Source organism: Solanum lycopersicum, chromosome 2, assembly GCF_036512215.1.
Source record: "Solanum lycopersicum chromosome 2, SLM_r2.1".
Lineage (NCBI taxonomy): Eukaryota > Viridiplantae > Streptophyta > Magnoliopsida > Solanales > Solanaceae > Solanum > Solanum lycopersicum.
Genome location: NC_090801.1, coordinates 30,823,213 through 30,846,224, shown reverse-complemented (window position 1 = coordinate 30,846,224; position 23,012 = coordinate 30,823,213). Strand labels below are relative to the sequence as shown.

The 23,012-nt window shown below is 36.4% G+C and overlaps 1 long non-coding RNA gene across 1 annotated transcript; it reads right to left on the bottom strand.

The window, feature by feature from the left end:
- Positions 1-17,288: 17,288 nt before the first annotated feature.
- Positions 17,289-22,675, bottom strand: LOC112940969 (uncharacterized). The gene is made up of 3 exons (XR_003245805.2): positions 22,525-22,675; positions 19,652-19,728; positions 17,289-18,365 (listed from the first exon to the last, which is right to left on the bottom strand). It is a non-coding gene; the product is annotated as an uncharacterized lncRNA (long non-coding RNA).
- Positions 22,676-23,012: the final 337 nt, after the last annotated feature.

Here is a 23,012-nt window from a genome sequence, read left to right as displayed (position 1 = left end):
GAGATTTTGTAGCAATAGCACTACAATGCTGCATTCTATCATCATCCTCAAAAGTAACCGATCTTTTCTTTGTGACCAAATCTTTCATAAACTTGGCGTAACCGGGCATTTGTTCTAAAGCTTCTACCAAAGGGACATTGATAGAAAGTTGCTTCAACATTGTTATAAAACGCCGATATTTGCCATCCTCAGTCTTTTTCACTAATCTTTGAGGAAATGGGGGTGGTGGCCTAGGCATGAGAGTTACCTTTTTAGGCACTTCAGCATCTTCTGCACTGTTATCCTCTAAATTAGCATCAACATTTACCACTTTATCAGTGTCTTTTGTCACCTCATTCTCATTAGATGGCATAGGTGGGTCAATGGTTTGCTTGCCACCGCGAGTAGTAATTGCCATACAATGTCCATCATTTTTCGGATTTTGGACAGTGTTGCTAGGAAGAGTGCCTGGTTGCCGTGTGTTCACAGTTGCAGATAATTGGGCCAATTGTAACTCAAGTTGCTTAATCGATATTGCATGTGTATCAACTTTTTGCCAAATACCCGCTTAATCATTCCTCAACTCTTTATTGTGCTCATCACTAGCATCGAACCTCCTCATCATTTTATGCAACATATCTTCAACTCGCGACATACTACCTCCACCATCCCTAGGAGTAACTTCACGATTTTGAGGAGGAACATAGGGTCCATTCCTGTCGTTTCTATTACCATAGTTACCCCTGTTGAAGTTGTTGTCGCGATTGTAGTTTCCATCTCGGACATAATGACCCTCACGATTGTAGTTACCATAGTTCCGACCTTGGTTCCCTTGACCTTGGCGCCAATTCTCCTGATTAGAGCCTTGGGCACTTGGTCGGAAACCCCCCATCTGTTCATTTACTGCATAGGAATCCTCCTCATAATAACACTCATCGATTGGAAGTGGTGGTTTAGCCAAGTAGTTGACTGCATTAATCTTTTCTGCACCCCCAGTGACATGTTTTAGTACCAACCCAAGCTCAGTTCTCATCTGAGCCATTTCTTCACGAATATCATCTATGGCTGGGTTGTGAGTGGACTGCACTGCGAAGGTGTTTCTCCCTGTATCGGACTTCCTAGTACTCCAAGCTTTGTTGTTACGGGAGATTTTCTCTAATTTCTCAGCAATCTCAGCATAAGGGCATTCTCCATAAGATCCACCTGCTATAGTGTCCAACACTGCTTTATTGTTATCATCCTGTCCCTGATAGAAGTATTCCTTCAGTGACTCATCAGCAATACGGTGATTTGGAACACTTCTCAAGAATGAGGTGAATCTATCCCAAGAACTACTAACTGACTCTCCTGGTAGTGCCACAAAGTTATTCACCCTGTCTTTGTGGTTTAATTTCTTGGAGACCGGATAGTAGCGTGCTAAGAAGACATCCCGTAGTTGGTTCCAAGTGAAGATGGAGTTGTATGGGAGCTCAGTAAAACACATAGCAGCCTCTCCCGTCAGTGAGAGAGGAAACACTCTGAGACCCATCACATCTAGATCCAAATCAGGCCTCCCCACACAACTTTTACACACTGCCCTTACCTTAGCAATATGGGCATGTGGATCCTCAGAAGGTAGCCCTGAAAACAAACCTCTGGCAGTGAGCATTTGCATCAGGCTACTTGTTACCACAAAAGTGTGGCCTGTGGGTAGAGGGGGCAAGACAAGTGGACCATCCGAGTCTGCGATGTTATCATACCCTCTGTAGTATGCTTGGGGCCTTGGAACGGGATTTTGTCCCCTCTGTTGATGTTCACCCGGAGCGTCGGTAACATCTGACCATGAACATCCACTGGATTTGGGATGTTCTGGTTTGGATCCTCATCATTTAATACCAAGTTTCGATTCATATTGCGCAGTGTACGCTCTAGCTCGTGATTGTAGGGAAACAAGGGTTCTCTTCCTCTTCGTGTATTTGGCATACAAGGAGGATAGTTCTGAAAGGAAATCAAAAACAATAAAACAAAGTAAAATCAAGAAAATATCAACTAAACTTTAGCAATAAGTTCAAGTTAATCTAAAAGCTAAATTCCCCGGCAGCGGCGCCAAAATTTGATACGCTCAAACTTACTTCACAAATGAGAAGTAAAGCGGTCGCGTCAAGTAAATAACCCAACTATTGAGGTTGGGATCGTTCCCACGAGGAAAATAGTTTAGACTTAACTTCAACTTGTTATTACTATTGTTCGGTTGATGATTTCCTTAGAAAGTGAAAACATAAAAAGGGGGGTTTGTATTCCCTAATGAGTAAAAATAACTAACGAACTTGAAAGAGACACTTAACAGCTTTTAATGTTGGGTTTTAATCAATTAATTAAAGTAACTAGGGTTTACGTGTTCCCCGCAGGTTCATAACTTGATAATTCTAACTATAACAATTCTTTCCTAGTATCTTTCATGCAAAGTGATAAGTTATGTATTTCTAAATCCTTGGTCCGGCATCTAGAAAATCTCACTCCGCACCTTGGTCCGGCTGCGTGTGTTTCTTTCCTAACCCTTATGTTTACCTCATATTAAGCATCGTATTCGATATTTGACTAAGTTATTACCTCGTACCAATCAATACTACCTATTAGATAGTATACACTAAATCTATGTTAATAATTCTTTTCCTATTATCTACCTCCTTGGTCTGGCAAGTAGCATTAAGGCGAGTTCTAACGTTGATCATCCGTTAAAAAGACTTCTAAGCGAAAGAATTATTAATACATGCAAGACACTATTCTAGAATTGTTATTTTAGCTAGGGTTTATCTCATTATTTGCCTATGGTTCCCACAACCCTAGTTATGGAGTTTAGTTCCTCATAGCCATAAACACAATATTCAAATATGTTAAACAAGAATTCATGTACTTACTTCAATGAGAAAGAATAAAGTCTGAAAATTTGCTTGATTAATCACCAAAAATCACTTGTAAGAATCTCTAAAAATCAAACACTCCAAACACAAAGTCTAATAATATGATGTTTTATCTCACAGAGTCTAACCTCAAAAATGAGGTTTTTCGAACTATTTATAAAAAATAAAAACCTAATTAAACAAGGATTCTAATTACTGGAAATCTGCCAAAATGCGGCTGGGTCGACGGACCACGCGAGGGACCGTCGTGGTCATGACGGACCATCGTGGACTCCGTCGTCCCATACTTGGTGTAATTTCTTCTTCTGCTTTCTTCATTCCCCTCGACGGCAAGTGTGACGGACCGTCATAGGCACAACGCTCCGTCGAGGGTCTCATTTCAAAATACTTCAACTCTTGGAATCTGGGTACTGGGATCACTTCTCTGATCTTCACGACGAACCTGCAGGACGGACCGTCATAGCCATGACGGACCGTCACAAGCTTCGTAATCCCACACTTGGTCAGACTTCCCCATCTTCCTTCAGCAGCTTCTCTACGCTGCCACCTACGGACCGTCATAAGCTCCGTAGGTAGTCTCTTCTGCATTTTTCGCTCAAAATCTCCGCATTGAGCTTTGGACAGATTTCCTGCAAAACAAAGAGAAACTTATATCAAAATTAGCACAAAAAAGGCTTTCGGACACACTAAACTTAAGGAAAAAGTATTAATTATACCGTAAAACCTTGGTATATCAGCGAACAAGATTGTTCTTGGTGCATTTCTTGTTTGCAAGGATTCTGGAGACGCATATTGTAATAGTTGGAACTAGCATAAGATTGCAAAGATTAATAAATTGGATGGTGTTGTTGTTGTTTCATAGTCATGAATGAGTTGCTTTCTCTCATTTTTCTTTGAAGATTTAATGGTATTTTTGCTTGAAAGGTTTGGTGGATGACTTGTGTTGTTGATTTGTCTACAATTCTTCCTCCTTGAATACTATTTTCTATCCCTTTACCAACCTTAATAAAACCAGAGAAGTTGTATGCACAAGTTCCCAGAAGCTTATCATAATATAAACCTTCTTCAATTTGGATGAAGGTTGAGATCAATTCCTCTACGGGCAACGAATGATGCATCTTTTAAGCCTCTAACCTCCAATATATACCATATTCCTGAAAAGATTCATGCGACATTTTATTAACTTTGAGCAAATCTTCTATGTGCAATTCATCTTCATTATTGAACTCATATTACTTGACGAAATTACAGGTCATATCTTCTCATGTATGCCACTAGCTAAAGTTTTTATTGGTGTACCAAGCAAGTGTCAATCTAAATAAACTTTGAATCAATAATCTCATTCATATGGCATCACCATGTCCAATGCCAACTAATTTGTTGCAATAGTCCTTTAAGTGAATGACGGCATTTCCTTTCCCATTTGTAGTATTGAACTTAGGTAGTGTGTACCCTAGCAGAAGTTCAATATTTGGATACACACATGAATTCTCATACTTCAAACTCTAACAAATTCTTGAGCGCAAGTCTTCATCAAATGTTTTTATCATATTGTGAAGCTTTTTCCCCAAATCTTCATGAAAAAAATGGCTGAAAATCCTTCCCACATCTTGAAAATAGATGAGGTGCTAATTGTTCATGCTTGTTTTCATTGTAAGGAAATGAAATTGTGGGAGGATAAATATTTGGAATAATGGTGACTTGAAAGTTATAAGGATTGATAGTGTATACTGATGACATTTGCGAGAGATTGTATAGGTAGAAGTTGGGTGAAGAGATATGGTTAAACAAATATTTTGAGTTGAACTAAAAGCTTTAGCAATAGTAGGAATAAGACTAAATGTAGTTTCTGGATTGACAAGATTGTTTCTTCGAACCACATTCTTTTCACGATCATTATTTTGTGCTTTCACAGATCTCATACTGATGTTGAATTATTTCAATTTGTCTGACATTATAGTTTCATCCTTAACACATATTTGCCACCAAAACACTGTTTAATGCTAGTCAACCTCTAATGAAGAAACACAACTTTTAAAAAAAAAATTAGTGCATGAGAATACTCGAAATAAATGCAAAAATAATAAAATATTAGATAAAATAGTTTATGCTTATGATTTTGTAAAAAATAAAAAATTTAGACTTGAGGCAGAGATTTAAGTCTAAGACGAATGTATGAGAGTGAATTACTAGCTTGTAGGCTCTAACAGTGAAAGTGAAAGGAAAGAAAATTTGATTTCGGAAAAGGTTGGTTCATGTCGAGCATCAAATTTTGACTTCAACTTGATTCTTATTCTTTGAAATTTTTTAACAAGTTTCTAAAATTATCTCGATTGCACGCCAAAGTTATGCCCTCGACTTCATTCTCCTTCTTCGGAGGATCACTAAAATTTTATAGTAAACCGATCGAGCCTTATATAGGTTGCCTATGTATCCACCAAGGAAATCAGTTTGAATGTAGTTCCGATTACATGCAAAAGATATCATGAAAATTTTAATTTAAAATGATCGAGTCCCTATGTGGGATGCATACAACTCCACCAAGGATATTAGGTTAAGCGTAGTTCACCTCACATGAAAAGGAATTCAAAACATACAAATAATGATCACTTAAGATCACTGTCACAATCGGGGAGCACCCCCTAGAAGTAATATGGCGTACTTGACCTCTCGGAGGTCTTGTACAAGCCCTTAGACATCTTTCATTACACATATATGAAAAGTAGTGTGGAATTAAACCTTTTTCAAAACATAATATGGAAGTCATTTCATGAAACGAAAGCCTTTCAAACATATTTCTATGAAACCATGTATGACAATATGAGTACAAATGTCTTGGGTCACAGCCCATAAAAGCCTAAACATGGAAAATAACATTAAAGACAATACAGGGGTGGTGTCCTCAGATGCTCTGAGGACTCACCAATCTTCACTTCTTGAAATACTTTAAAACTACACCTTTCAAAGCAACTCAATCTCTTCAATACCCTATATTGGATTAGAATGTTGGCAAAATATGTGTTAGTACAAAATGTACCAAGTATGTAAACTATCATACCAAACATAAGATATCTCAAAGGGTTAGTTAACAATAGACATAATCATAAGAGATAAAGGCATATACATAACATGAATATCATAATCATAATAAAGAATCATAAAGAATATAAGAGTTCATACTTAAATCACTGTCTTTCTTACTCAAATGACCTACTTCACAAGCCACCACAAAGTATACTTGTGCAAGGCTAAGGTAGCATCCCATACTACTACCAAAGCTAAGTACCTCTCTTAGGTCATTCTTGATCATAATTCACTCTCATAATTAAGACTTAAGTTCATAGTAACATATGAGTACTATGCCCCTAGGCCAACTCAAAGCATACTTGTGCAATGCATGTCAGGCATCTTATTCTACCTCACACACTAAGAATTATCTTGAAGTCACCCTATTCCCTTTCATTTTAGTTTAGGAGTCTCTAGTGGACCTATTTCACATTGACAAGGAACTACTATTTTAAGTCAATCATGTCATGGAAAGCAACTATAGCAACTATCCAAGCTAAGCATACATCATGCAAGGGTCATGTCATAGGTAGCTTCAAGTCATACTTGTGCCACGTATGGATGGCATCTCATACTATCATCCATACTAAGTACTTCTCTAGGCTATCCTACTCCAAGCTAATTTATCTTTCATCCTTGTCTATTAAGCTTAACATGTTAACATAATACACCTTTTACCATAGAAACCATATTAACATACAAACCAAGCTAACAAAAGGAAGGATACAATAGTCCCAACCTAATCACCATGCAACCAATCATGTAGATACAAGCAAATTCATAGGGGAGCGAGAATTGCTCAACCCTAAGCTACCATGAGAAACCAATCACAAGTTATTCCATGAAATGCACTTTACTTGCAATTCAAGCAAACATTTGGAGAGTATAGGCCTTTACCCTAAATCTGACATGAAATAGTTTTGGCCTAACCAAATCAAGCTAACATGATCAAGCATCCTTAAAACACAAGAATAATCTAAACATGGAGAACTTGCTTCCTCCATCCCAAGCTGACTTGAGATTCATAACCTCAAGCTACCATAGTATTTAAACTCAAGCCTCCTTGAGATTTACTGTCTAAAGATACCCTTGAGAATTACCACCTCAAGCTTTAATGAGATCTGCCATCTCAAAATATCATGAGATCTACCATCTCAATCTATCACATCTTGGTCTTATCTGACCCAGTCAATTTCACAAGGAATGACTATTCAATACAACTTCATGCTATTCTTAGTCTATCATGCCTTGATTCATTTAGGTTCTTAGATCAACCCAGAATCCATTTATGTGAGAGAACTTGCTTCCTCTAGATTTTTCATGTCAAGTGTCAAAGATAAATAGAACACCATCACAACCCCCTCATAATGACTTCACCCTCAAATCCCTAGAAACAATAACATACAATCCCTATAATCGATTGCTACCTTCAATTTATCATTATACATGTCCAATTACAAGTTAATTCATTCAATTTGATCATTAGAAAGTAAATCTAGTCATACTTGATCACATAGGTTCAATTCCAACTTTACAAATCAAGATCATCCTTAATCAGTTAGTCCTAGTTTAATTCATATCTAGGTGATCCTATCATGATCAAATAGTATACAATACAATTGAATTAGGAAGATCAACTTAGAACCTTCATCTTGCCTCTAATGACCTAAATTCACCATGATCACCTTCAACATAAAAACATGAATTCATCAAGTAAACCATATGAAAACATCACAAAATCACCATATGAACATAATTTAATGCTACCCAGTAGATTGGGATTATAATCAAGCCTTACCCATAATGCAATCACAACCCTTCCTAGATTGGGGTTTTTAGAATTCACAATAAAGGCATAACTATGGGGAATCCATGGATGAATAAGATCCACATACATTAGATTAGAGACTTAAACCCAGCTTGAAACCTTGGTGAATTTCGTCCTAAGAATTGCCTCCTATTTCTCTTCTTCTTCTATGTTGTTCTTGAGAGAGTTTTGGGGAGAGAGAAGTTTTAATTTGGAGTCTAGAGTCTAAATTGATCTTTTATTGCTTATATACTCTTAAAATACCTAAAACCACCTAAAATAACCGTCCATTCATTTATTTGTATGTGGGATGAATTTACCAAATTACCCCACCCTTGGCCGAATACCTGCAGATATTACAGACTCAAACGATGCCTTGTAGCGATGGACCATCGATGGAATGATAGCACCATCCTGCAGGTCAGTCATTTGTGATAGAGAGTCACATTTGTGGGGGATTATCTCCCACACCTAAGTGTAGAGCGAAGCCCGACACCTACGGAGCGTACATTGGACTACTGTCCATCGTTTGTGAAGTCGTGGTTTGGGACTGTTTTGAACAGTTTCTTACCAAAGTTTGGGTCCTCCACAAGGAAGCCCTTTTATCAATTTCGTCTCGAAACAAGTCGTAAAACATGCAAAGGCACACTAGAACACACAAGCACGTCTAAAGGCTAACTTTTGAACGTCTTGGTCATTCTTCGACGTTTGACCTCCAAACTCTTCCAAACTCCTTAACCCAACTTCTAATGCATTAATTAACCATATTTAGACCTTATTATCTCATGAAACACATGTTAGTCTCTAGTTGTACTTTATTCCTTTTGGGGTCCTTACACTAGCAAAAACATAATTGCTTTCAAAAGATGATACACAAAAACTAATTTCCATGATTTATGCCTCTTAAAAGTCATCTTTTGAGAAAGCCCTCATATGCCTAATGGTTGTTAGAATGAAACCATTCATTGTACTATGTTTATCTAGATCATAATAGCTTGAAGAAGATGAAGATGCAAGAAATGATAAATTTGATGCAATAATTCTTGACCCAACAGCTGCTTGGTTGTAAGGAGGAACTGGATTGACCCCTTGTGGAAAAATCGTTTGATTGTGACTTGACGTCATCATGACGCCTGAGAGTTGATGCCAAATAAAATTTGGGAGAATTACATGTATTTGAATGATCATGCCACTATCTAATAAATTTTAAATCTCTTCTTTCAAACACTAACACTCGTCGATAGTGTGACCTAACATGCCTGAATGGAAAGCACATTATTTAGCTAAGTTAAAAGAATGCAAATGATTTTCACGAGGAATTGTTTGTAAAATTTCTAAGGATATTAACTTTTCGAATATAAATGAAATTGGTTCACTCAAAGGGATGACAGTTTGAGCTTTTCTCGCTTTAGGAACTAGTGCATGAACATTTGGTGATTCAGTGACAATTGTTTTCTCTTTGTTCATACATTGTGCCTCATTCAAACAATAATTCTGAAAGTTGATTCTTCTACTTTCTTTTGAGATTCATGTCATATCATCCCCTCAGAAGATTCTATAGATTTTCATTTCAACCAACCACACCCTTTAGATGCACTATTAGGAGGCCCATATTGCTTAATAAAAACTTTTACCATATCAATCCAAGAAATTTATTTGTGTCTTAATTTTCATACCACATCAAGGCTGGCCCAGTAAGCATCTTAACAAAAAGTATCATATTAAATTCATTGCCCTTGCCCTATGCTTTCTATCCAATCAAGATATGCCTTCAACTGATTCTGGGGGAGACCTGTATTATCATACATTGGAATATCAACAAGGTTATACGGTGTCTCGTTTTTATTTTTCATCTCAATAAAAATTTTCCCATGTTGTGAAGCAAGCTCATTTGTGAAGAAAATTTTTTTAGTCTCGTTATTAAAATGTCTTCTACCATTTTCTTAATTGTCAAATGTCTAATTATGTGAAAGTGGATGCGTGTCTGGAGAGTGTTGAGCCTTACAATAAAAATTAGGATATCAAGTTGCGTGAATATGAGAGTATCCCTCTAAATCTTCATCCGAGGAATCCCTAAGATTGTAATCCAATGAATTTTGATAGGAAGAGTTCTTAACATCACCTATCGTTTCCTTGATGTCATCAATTTCTTGTTCCATTTTTGCCATTTTTCCCTCCTGGTATGATTCGGCTTCTTTACAGTTAACCTCTTCAACTAATTCGATCACAATTTGGTTGGTCATGTCGTCCTTGAATTTGTTTGTCCCTTCAACTCTCAACTTAAATCAACCTTTGGAAGAAAATTCAAATATTTGGTAAGAGCAAAGTAAGAATGCAAAAGATTAAGAGTAGAGCATTTAAAAACCAATAGGATCTAGTCCTATAAGGAATACTATTTAAGAAAATAATTTAATAATAAATTAAATTTGATGAGAGAGCTCAATATTAAGGAAATTATGGTTAATTGAGCACACAAGAATTGGAATTGATAGAATGGAAGGTTGAATGACATAAGTTCTATTTTAGTATTGGCGAATTTTTTTTAAAAAAATGTTGAGGATGGAAGTAGTGTCAAACAATTAGAGACAACCGAGATCTATCCTCGATTCGCATACCAAAATTTGGAATTAGTGTGTAAAAAAATGGTGTGATTATCTTGAATTAAAGAAGTATTGCACTTTGGTATACCTCCAAAATCCATTGACCTAGGCTAGAGCCGCATCTAGTGAACAATGATTAAAATTGTGTTTCCAGACCTGAACTAATGTAATTAACATGATTAGGAAGTGTAAGAGCCTAAGCTTCAAGGAACGTCCATGACGTTCGGAAACTAGTGAAATTGAACTAGTAGATGTCCTTAGGTTTTGTGAAGGTTTGGCAGTGTCGTGTGGGGGGTAAAACTTATAAAAAAAATACTTTAAGTAGGTAAAATAATGTTTATATGATCAAAAAAATTAATTGCAACCCCCAAAGGACCACCATAGGGGTCTTGGTGGAGGACCCAAACACTTGGCCGACATGCTACCCCTCACTTAATTGTGCCATATCTCATACTTTACTGTCCCAAAATTTATTCCAGAAAACTTGGGGGAACAGAACTGCGACACGGACTTGTTCCGTGATGAAAATTTTGAAATTAAAATCAAGTTTGACTAGATTAAAAGGTCCAACTAAGTGAGGGGTATTTTGGGTATTTTAGGTGATGGGATAAATTGATTTTATTTTTACTTTATTTCATCAACCCAAAACAAATCCCCAAATTGAAAACCTAATTGCTCTCGCTTCTTTCTAAATTCTCTCTATACCCAAACCTCCACTGAAGAACATTGAATTTTCAAGAAGAAGATCAATTCTCCAAGTTTTCTAGTCAATTTCGTGGCTAAGTCTTTATTAAGGTATGGATTCTTTCACTCTTTGAATCCTTTCCCAAGAGGTTCATTCAAAGATGTTTCCATAATCCCCAAAGATCAAGGGTTTTTCTCTACACGTGGGTCTTCTTTTAAAACTGAAATTATGGATCAATTGTGATGAATTATGATTACTTAGGATTGTTTAAGTGTAAAATGATGAGTAATTGTTTTTGTTCACTTGAAATTCCATTGGACCCATGTTCTTCCCCAATTTCATAAATTTTGGAACTTGTTTGATGAATTGGTTGAAGATGATGAATATATCCATTGTTATATTGGTATTAATTGTGTTATTACTTCATGGACTGCCTTATATCATGTATTGTTTCGGTTTTGATGTAATTCCTTAAGAACCCATGAATGTCCCTCTTCTCCTAAACCTAACTCTTGAATTATGTTGAATAATGATTAGAGGTAATGTAATTGAGTATGTTCTTGTATAATTGACTATCCTATGATGATGATGATGATGATGATGATGACGATGATGACGATGTTTGATTGATTTGATGGGTAAATATCATTAATTCGGGATCAAGTCTTGAATGGGTTTTATGGAGGCCATTTGTAAGACCTTCAAGGTCATGAACTTTTTATTGTAGTATTGTTCTCTTATCTTTGGTAATGTTGTTTTCTCTTATAAGATTTGTAATGATGTATGGGCTAAGTCCAATTTTTTATACTCTTATGTTTAGATGGCTATGTGAAACAATTATAGATTTTATTTTGATATATGAAGTGAAGTTAAACTTCAACTGAAAAGTTTTAATTTTTTTCCTGTTTATTTTATCTATGATGCAATAATGTATGCTAAGGGCTTGTCTAAGGCCTCTTTGAGGAAGAAGACGTCGGTTAAGACTAAGGGGTGATCTTCGGTCATGACAAACTTTGTATCAGATCATGAGGTTTAATAAATATTAGGAATGTTGTCTCAAAAAACAACGTCTATGTAGAGTCTTATTCATAATAGTGAAGCGCGCCACGCATATGAATGAGAGGCTTTGTGATGCATAGGAAATTCTCACTTCTTTGGTATTCTTAAGTCATGCCTCAAGAGTCTAAACTCTATGTGTCCTTTTCTTCTAATCATTTTTTGTGGATATAGGCTATGACTACTAGAAGGAGAACCACAAGAAGGGTTAAAAGGGAGATTTCAAATGCGGGAGTTCCTCCCCAAGACAATCAAGATCCTACGGTCATGCGAGATGGAGAGATAAGGGAGGCTTTCCTAAACTTAACTCAAATCATGGCTACACAAGCTCAAGTCGTAACTACTCAAGCTCAAGCTATGATGGCTCAAGCGAATCAGGAAGTTTTACCCTGTGGGAATCAAAGTGCTACTACCATGGCTTCACGTTTGAGAGACTTCACTAAGATGAACCCTCCAAGTTCTTTGGGTCTAAGGTAAATGAAGATCCTTGAGACTTTATAGATGAGGTTTACCATATCTTGTATGCTATGGTGGTGAGTTCATATGAGAAGGCTGAGCTAGTTGTTTATCAACTCAAGGATGTGGTTCAAACTTGGTACACACAATGAAAGGACAAAAGGGATTTAAGAGCGGATCCCATAGGTTGGGAAGTCATTAGGAGGGAATTTCTTGATAGGTTCTTACCAAGGGAGAAAAGAGAGGCAAAAGTGGAAGAGTTCATCAACCTTCGTCAAGGAGGTATGAGTGTTCAAGAATACTCTTTGAAATTCATTAAGTTGTCTAAATATGCCTTTTCTTTGGTGACTAATCGGAGGTATGAAATGAGTCTCTTTGTGATGGGTGTGTCCGACGATCTTGTGGAAGAGTGTCGTTGCTGTCAAATAACACATGCAAGTAATAGAGTGGCTCTTTTTTGAGAGCAAGTATCGTACCCACAAGGACTTAAGCTTGCTATCTATTTCTAACTTAAAATGAAATATAACTAGTATGATTCAATATAATGAGTTTTTAAACAATGATTTGGGAAAGATCCAAGGCTGCAGCTATCAGCAGCAACCAAGATATCAAGATCTTTTAAATGGGTCATTATTAACTATCGAATCACTAAATCACAAGGTTAGATGTATGATCATGGTTTCTCTACCTCTAATCGCCTACAACATTTAACAACCTAACTACATCGTTGAGCGGGGATAGAATAATTAAAATATTAAGCATGTTATCTTCCTATATGGTGACCCAAGCACCGTATCTAGGTATATCCCTATCCTAGAGATGAACCAACCCTATCTGTTTAGATTTCAACAAGCTCCCTAAGCCCCATGTTGTTTGCTCTTATTCCTCTCACGAGTTCAATTCAGACAATAAATTTACTTCTGTAGTGATCATTACAATAATAAGAACATAAGAGAGTTCATGTGATGGTAAATAATAAACCCAAAACCAAAAAGATTACATCATCCTATAGCCACAGCCCAAGAACTAGGGTATTTAGCTGCTCATAATTCAATAAACAAACTTACAATAGTTCTAAATTATCAATAAGATTGAAAGGAAAAGAGATAGAGAATTAACCCTTAAAAAATCCAAAGCGTAGTTCTCCAGTTGTCCACGTTTAAAAATAGAAAAAGAATAATCTAATAAAATAAAATAAAACCCTATTTATACTAAAAGTCAAAACAACCAATTCTGGGCCTCAGACGCGTGACATGTGATGTTCTTCAGATTCTTGTCCAAGGTTTATTGCCTTTTGCGCGACGCGCAAATGATTCGAGGCATTCTACCTTGAATTTAATTCTCATAATTGATTTTATGCTCCCTCTGCACGACACCAAACCAGCACGCAAATGCCTTAAAGCATTTTCTTTAGCTTTTTCCTTGCTTCCTTTTGACTTGAATCTTTCGATTTCTCCATTTGCCCCTTTTTGTACACGTTTCTCCTAATAAGCTTCCCTACATAACTAATTATGTCAGTTAGCTCAGAAATACATAAATGACTCAATACGACTCTAAATACATACTTTGTGAATTCAAACTATGCATAAATATGCACATACTTAGCATTATGGGCATATAAATATGCCCAAGATCTCTACCCCACTTAAATCTTTGTTCGTCCTCGAACAACTACTCACTACTCCTAGACCTAGATTCATTACATTTGACTGTGCGTCCACCATATACTCCTAGAGATTTCCTCATGATTCACTCAACACATCTCACTTCATGATATTCATGTACCATATACATGAGTTGACAACCTTTTGCAACCAACACTCTTATCAATCATGTGCACCATTACTTATCACTAAAATTTTGACAACAAGTGCCTCTCACACCAATAAACAGTCTATATTAACAAGCTAAACGGACTTGGCATCAACAACAACTCACACTAAGGAATAGAATTCACATGCATGCATTGAGAACCATAAGCTTGACCATTGTGTACATCTCTACTAATGAAGTGTATCATACTTAAAATAAAATAGGACTTGTCTGAGTTGTAATATAGGCTCGGGGTCAGGGAGGATTCATTTAGATGACAATAGTGACTTGTCCTCCCTAACGCACTACGTTCAACATTTTCCCTACAATCACAACTTTTCTATTTCATTAGCACTTGTCTTCTTCAGCCATTTCCCTAGTATTACCTACCTTTGCCTTTGGATTCTTGCACCTTTATTCACTGTATAAGCTAATTTTTTTTACACTTAACAAAAGTCACCCTTGACTTAAAGATTTCTCTTGAGTTAAGGTGCACATTACCCTTTTGTTAGGGCCAGATTCATCATGAAGGTATTCACTAAGTTATCCATCTTCAACTCGAGTTTCCCTCCGTTGAAGTGCACAATGTCCTATCGACCAGGGCCACACAAATTTTTAATCCTGGGGCATCTCCTTACCTTTTCCTTTACTTTTCACCCACAACCACGCTTCACCACCCTCTCAATTTTTGTTTCATTTCTTTCTACCTTTCAGCCTAACACAATGCATTAGGAGTCGAGATCAAACTATGGTATCAATAAAAGGGATTCGGATCATTTGGTGGGTTAAAACAAATCAAGGTCACAGGCTCAAGTTGGCCAAGCTAGGCTATTGAACAGGCTCAATTTCTAAACCATTTCCAAAGAAATTATGTTGTCATCTTTTAAGAACAATAATACCTACATTTCGCTTCAATAACAGCCTGGTCAAGTTCTAGACTCAGAAATTTGTCATGGATATCCTTACAAAGCTCACCACTCATGGAACAAGTTGTATTTAGAAAGATCAATTCCAGTACACAATCATATTACGCTGAAGGTTCATTAAATCTTAAGTTGTACATTTTCATATCATAAAAAAATTCACTGCATTCATACATCAATTCAATCATGCTTTTTCATATAGACGATTTTAAGAGAGTTACAACACTAGCACAACCCAACCTACGACTCAAATGATGAAATTACCCTTAAGACAGTCGTCATCCATCTATCATTGGGCATCTTGACTAAATCTATGACTTTAGAATTCATCCTACTAGAGAAAATCTTTTTGTATTTTTGTACGGTTCAAAGTGACTATCCTTGGATAAAGAACAAAAACACTACCAAGGAACCCAAAATTAAAACAAAAACAGGAAAAGAAACATCAATTAAAATCATATATGTTGCTCACGCCACCTCACACTTATACAATAGCATTGTCCCCATTGCAATTACAAAAATTCAACGAAGTTCGAAAGGTACGATAAAACAACTCCCTAATCAATCCTCCATGGCGTTATTTCCATCGGCATTATCACCCGCCTGTGCTAAGTCCATCTCATCTTCAGAATCCGAGTCTACCTGTGTGCAATTTCTCCTCATCCGTCGGAATGTCAGTCTCAATGGTCTCCTTAAACTCCAGAACCAATACCCAACAATCCTTCAGCATGAGCATTGATGTGATGCCAAAACACACATTTTTTATGATTATTTACCTCACATTTGTCATTTATATTTGTCCATTTTGAGCATAAATTTTATGGATTGTGCTAAATTGCATATTTTAATTGTAGGATTAATTTAGTGGAAAAATGAAGAAGTTTAGAGCTAAAATATATTAAAGATAGAAAGTTGAAGAAGAAAATCAAGCAGGCATCTTAATGGATTAAAGTGAATAAAATAATACAATTATATATATGGAAAGGCGGATGATATATGAAAACTGAATGTAGTGTACACGTGGCAGCCATTAAGACCAAAACATATAATGGAAAGTGTGGCAAAAATAAATTTTAGAACACACAATAATCAATTTCTTCCAAATTTTGTTTTCTAAATTTATTTGGAATCAATTATTTTGTTTAGGGTTTACTACATATATAAATAGGATATAGTAATTATTATTTAGGGGAGGAGGCCAAGAACAAAAACAAGACACAACTTAAATTTTCTTCAAGCTTTGGACCTTTGAAAGGGCCGCTGTGAAGGACGAACAATTGTGGTTTATTCTTTCTTTTCATTTATTATTTATTTGTATTCGTGATTAATAAAATATAGTTTAGCTATTATTCTTAAGTTCTTATCATTAACACAAGCATATTTATTTTAATAATTTTGATTGTGTTTTTTGAGATAATGAGTAGCTAAATTTCAGAACTAGGGTTGTGGATACTATGGGTAGTTAACAAAGTATGACTAGATACTAAGCAATTCTTGAATAGTGTTTTGCATGCATTGATAATTCTTTCATTTAGAAGTCCTTTTAACGGTGGACAACGTTATAAACTCGTCTTGTTCCTACTTGCCGGACCAAGGAGGTAGTTAATAAGAAAATAATTATCAGTATAGATTTACTGTGATACTATCTAATAGGTTTGTGTCGATTGGTGTGAAGTAATAACTAAGTCATATATCGATTGTGATGTCTAATATGAGGTAATGGTAAGGGTTGGTAAATTATACACACGTAGCCGGACCAAGGTGGGAGGTGAAATTCTCTAGTTGGAGGACCAAGGAATTAGAGATACCTAACTTATCACTTTGCATGTAATACACTAGGAAAGAATTGTTATTACAAGGATTACCGCGTTATGAGCTTATGGGGAACACATTCCTAGTCATTTAAACTACTTTGGATATAAATAAATACTTAGTTCAAAGCTATTTTAATTGATTTTATTATTATTTCAATATAAATCCCCCTTATTTTTATATAGCGACTATAGAGTTAAATATTTGTTATTGATAATATTCTTCCACATTCTCTGTGGGATCACCCCCGAATCTTAGTTGGATAAATATATTGCATATGATCGTTTATATTTCTTTTCAAGAAGTATATTCAAAAAATATCAAGCATTCAATGGGTAACACACGTTGACCTTGCCAAAGTCTATCATATTAGATGACCTACCGCCAATCCTGTGTCGGGGCATCTCCAAGACATACATTCTCGCCATGATCAGCTCATCTCCTCTGTAGCGCTCAACAATGGTGAGAATGGGGCCTAAATTAGTGTCAGACCCTTTCGTACCAGTAATATCCACTGCTGTTGGGTACAGTGGTGCCATGTAATCCAGGCTCTCCTCCAGAACACCTGCAAGATGACACATCTTTGTAATGACCCCTCCAAATGCATACATGTGGACCTTATGAACCCGATCCTTCCACATCATTGATTTAAAGAAACACCCATTCATGAGAGATGTTCGTGTATCCCAAGCCTAGAATGAGGTTGTTCATCACAACCTTCAACCAAACTCACGTCTCTCGGAGCATGTGAGCATACATAAGAGATTTGTGATATCTCTTACCGTTATGCTTGGTCCACTAAGAGGTGGGATGTTTAGCTGAGTTAGAACTTATGGTTCTGTGTCCTCAGACATCCCAAAGATAGCATTGATGCTCACTGGTGTGATAAGAACTTTCTTACTATGGACAGTGACATAGTGGTTGCGAGTCTCTGGCACCCAATTCCCATAGAACCCACAGACTACGCTAAAGTTGCATTCATTTGGCTTAGCAAATGCAAAATTCATTCTAAGTTCTCACATCCGCCTTAAGATTTGTGGGAACTCATGAGCTAGGATATCTCAATCAATGCAGGCATCACAGAGTAAGAAGCCTCAGTATGCTTCTTGTACCAATTTTTTCCTTCCTTTGACACTATCTTGGCTCCATGCCTCTTGGTTTGCCCTTTGGGAGCCGAATGTTCTATTGGTAAGTTTCTTCTCCTTGGCCGTTTATTTTGAGTTGCTGAGCCACAGCCTTCACAGTGCATTGTGATGTAGACATGAGTACCTGCAGATATATCAAAATTCAGCCTAAATTGCCACATCTAAAAGCTATATATGGGTGGTATGGGCACACCACACACACTTAGTTCAAACCATTCCCAAATTAGGTACTCAGACTTCCCAACCTGTTAATTCATGTAATCACCTAAATACAAGAAGCAGTATAGTATTCAAGTGTCACTGATAATTCTACTCAATAGTTTGAGTGAATAAGTACACTAACATTAGGCCACAACATCCTAGAATGTGCCTACTCATGAATTCGACATACAAAAGCATATATACAGAACACATAGTTGGAAACACACCACAATACTCCCCCACAGCAACATAAAAAAATTTATGGTAGCAAATTTAACTTGTCTTAACGCAGAACTTCCCATAACCACCATTCAACACAACCTACTGAACATTCATTGTGTTCTACTCAAGACTTTGAAATACAATTCGTATGTCAAGAAACATGCAATATTACACAAACCCATCCATACTCGCATCCCCACCATCAGGGATATACAAGCTAGTCAAATTTAACTTCATTCCTACCCATAATTCAAAGAGAAAGTGGAGGAGACATACTCGGGCGACACGGAATAGAAGAAGAAGACAAGGGTGATGAAGTTCCTAGGTTTCACGACACAAAGAGGGATCAGAAAATCGCATGGGAGAGAAAAAAGAAGGAGAAAGAGTGATTCTAAACTTGGAGAGAATAGGGAAATTAGAAAAAAAATCATGGTTAAAATATTGGGGAAAATATGTTGGGTCGGATATATTCGAGTAAAACCCATTTATTAAGTGAAAGATTCAGAAACCTTACCTAAGCGCGCGAGCGGAGTCGTCACGAGGTCCTCTAGAGTCTTAATTCCTGTCGGCTAACTCAACATCCAGATTCTGTCATGATCGGAGTCTATACCCTAGCCAAAACTGGCATCGTTGACCTCTCAGAGGTCGCAGACAAGCCTACATACGTCATCCTTACATCATTTAGGTTAATTTTAGCAAAAAATTTTGAACTTTTAGTTTACTTAGACTTCATAGTGAGAAATATTGAACTCGTATAATACCATCTACATAAACTCATAAGAGTTTCATACCAAAAATCTAGTATCAAGATAATCAAATGAAAGACATAGTCATATCTGTATAAGAATATAAAGTTGCCAAAATGGCACCAATACAATATCTGAACATAACTGAGAAAGAACACTAGTGGAACATACTCCATTAGCTCATACCTACATCTAAGCTAGAATATAAAAGATAGGCATCCTCAAAAGTAAGAGGGATTACCAAGTACAGATGAATGCTCCACGTCCGGATAACTTCAGCGTAGTCTCGTAAGCTCAAGCGTTCACTCGCACCTACACCTAAAAGTAGAGAGTTGTTTGGGATTAGTACACACTTGTACTAAGTATGGGTATATGCAAGCACACACCAAGGACATGAGTGATTAAGAAGAGCTCTCTCCTAACAATATGAGTTATGGAAAGTCTAGTCAGTGGACTTTGCCAAATCAGATTAGGAAAGTCATGCTATAGAGTAACATGCATCATCATACATAGCATATTGCACACAAAACATAACATATTGATTATTAACACATAACACATTTCATATCATTTTTCCATATGCCATGAGACCTTGGAGTCATGGACTTGACATTAGAACTTCCCAAAATGAGGGTTCAACATATGGGACCTCAACTAGGGAGCCTTATTTAGCAAACACTGAGTCTGTTTCATTCATTCATACGTACTTCATTTTCATTCATCCGTAAGTTAGTGTAAACACCAGTCATACCTAGGATGTAGTTAAAGACTTTCAGCGGGTTTGTTGTGCAATGACCTAGAATGACCTAGTGTCATTACTCAAGTCTAGCTCATCTCTTGATTATCCTATCCTAACATCTTCGGTATCATTCATTTAATGATGTGCATTACTTGAAGTTGCCTCATTTTTTCTTTGGAAACCTTAACTGACATATATCGTGTGAGCATCATGAAATCCAGTGTTAAACCACACACCAAAAAGAGGTGGAATCACCAGCCAAAGTGAACTAAAACATGCTAGCGTATATAGGGACTCGAACCCTTCTAGAACCCTATATTGGAAGTATAGGTTCAAAGACTAGGAGATATAAGGACACTAGTACCCGTCTGGATGGACAGTCTCATCTCATGAGAATTACACGAACCTCTGCCTTCCCGAAAGAAGGACTCGCGACTCATAACTAGCCTATCTGTGCTCAGTATGAAGTTCTATTACATTTATCTCATATATCATAGAAGCTGGCTTCTAGCATGAGGCATCATAGCTCATTAGATGATTTCTCATCTCATCATTAGGTATTAAGTGTGAATTGTCCTTACACTTACATATAGAGTGTGATTGAGATTTGCCTCTTAATTTTCAACACTCACTTAGGTGAGTACTTTTGGTGACCTTATATTTGGCGTAGGTACAGCTTGTCTCACTTGCAATAGCTTCATATTGTGATGCCACCCTATTCTTTTTTTAACATCTTTTCATTTCATCTTTACTCACCTTTCATTATTTGTTCATCGTATAACATACATATGCTCTCTTGGAGTTCATATTGAGGGACATTGATTCTAGACGTAGATACATCTTGTCTCACTTGTACTAGCCTATCCTCATGTAGCCACTCTTTCTTTGCTTGTTCATCATTTAGAATAAATACACTCTCTTAGTCATTTCATTTAGTGACATTGATTTTAGGCGTAGATGCAATTTGTCTCACTTGCAGTAGCCTATAGTCATGAAGTCATTCTTTTCTTTACATATTAACTATGGATTCATTCTTAACACATTCTTTTAAACTATGCTTGAGATTTGACTTTACATTATTCTAAACTCCCCTTACGTGAATGTTCATTTCGTCATATGCCAATGCGCTTGGCCTTTTTGTTTGTTTCACACTCTTACTTAAACCTCCTAGGTTCACACCATTTCATTACATACATCTTAGGTTCGCTTACTTTTAAACGTATGATGTACTTATGGATCCATACATACAAATCATGAGGCTTCATTCATAATTCGTCTAAGTGACTCATACTTACCCAAGATTATATGGTACAAGACTTATGCATCTTGTTGGTATGCCAAGATCTTGATTTCGATCCTTAGAGACGCATTCATTAAATATTTGTTCATGTACCACTTATGTGTCAATACGGAATTGGACAAGGAAACTCGATTTCGAATTCCTTGACCAACACTTAATATTATATTAAAGTTGGTACTTGCATTTTTCAGATTTGGGGGACCCTAGGTCGATCCCCATCACCCGCACAATATTTCTTTATTTTCCCTCCTCTCTTTCTCGTTTAAGGCAAAGAGATTGTGGGATCAATCCCTCACAAACTTATTCTTTTTCTCTTAATTTTTCTCTTAACTTTATCCAAGAGTTTGTGGGTTCAATCCCCACTCACCTCATTTTTATTTTTCTCTTTTATATTTCTCCTAATTCACTCCTCTATTCAATAGGTTGTGGGTTCAATCCCCACTCACCACATTTTTTTTCTCCTAACTCTCTCATCTCTTCAAGAGGTTGCTCACCACATTTAATTTTCTTTTCGTTTTTCTCATGAACTTTTTGTGTAATTTGCATTTTGTGAGGTCTTGGGTTCAATTCCCAATGACCTCAGAATTTTTAAAGTTTTTTAAAACATAGCTCACTTTTTCAATTTTTTGGCCGAGTCTCTTTCAATCCATCTTTCTCTGAAGTTTTAATGTTGATTCTTGGAGTAACTCGGGTGACATTTTTCCAGCAACATTACCCTTATATGAACATCACACTTTTAACATTTACATATACGAAAACACAACATTTATTACACACAAAATTAAGGCAGCAACATAGTTAATTTACAGCACGCTCATGCTTAAACAAATAACGTAAAACACTTCTCCGGAATAAATCTTTCGTTCTTTATATAATTTCCAAATACAAATTCAATACATAATCAAGACCAAACCTAAACTTATCTACCAGAAGACATACCAACGCATGCTTTGAATATTTCAAAGGATCTAATGACAGGGGCATGCAACGGGGACAACCTTAGTTTTTCAATTGCGATTAAACTGAACCTTAAGGGTCTCTTTGGAAAGGGGCCAAGAGAGAAGAAAATTCATACCTTAATGTCGTTCAACACTTGTTTCAATGCTTCCTATTCCCAAGACACCACTTCCTCACCACCAAAATCCAAACCCCAATCCGTCAAGAAGAATGTTGTTGATTTTCGTTTTTAGCTTAGCTTTTCGTTTGACTTTTTGCATGTAAGTTCTTCAAGAGTGAAGAACTATTATTTTCAGTTCTTTTGCTGATGAAAAAACGTGAGAATGAGAGGATTAGGATTAGGAGAGTTAGGTGGAGACTTAGTCAAACTAGGACTCCTCATTATTATTATTATTATTATTATTATTATTATTATTATTATTATTATTATTATTATTTATCAAAAATATGATTTTCCTTTAATTAAATCAGCAAATTAAATATTAATTAATTTGACTAATTCACCAAATACAATAAATCAATTAAATCATTGCTTCCACCAAGGTTCGAACCCGGGTGGAGCAAGATTTCGCTCAAAAGTCAATTTCAGCCCTTCCTACACGAATT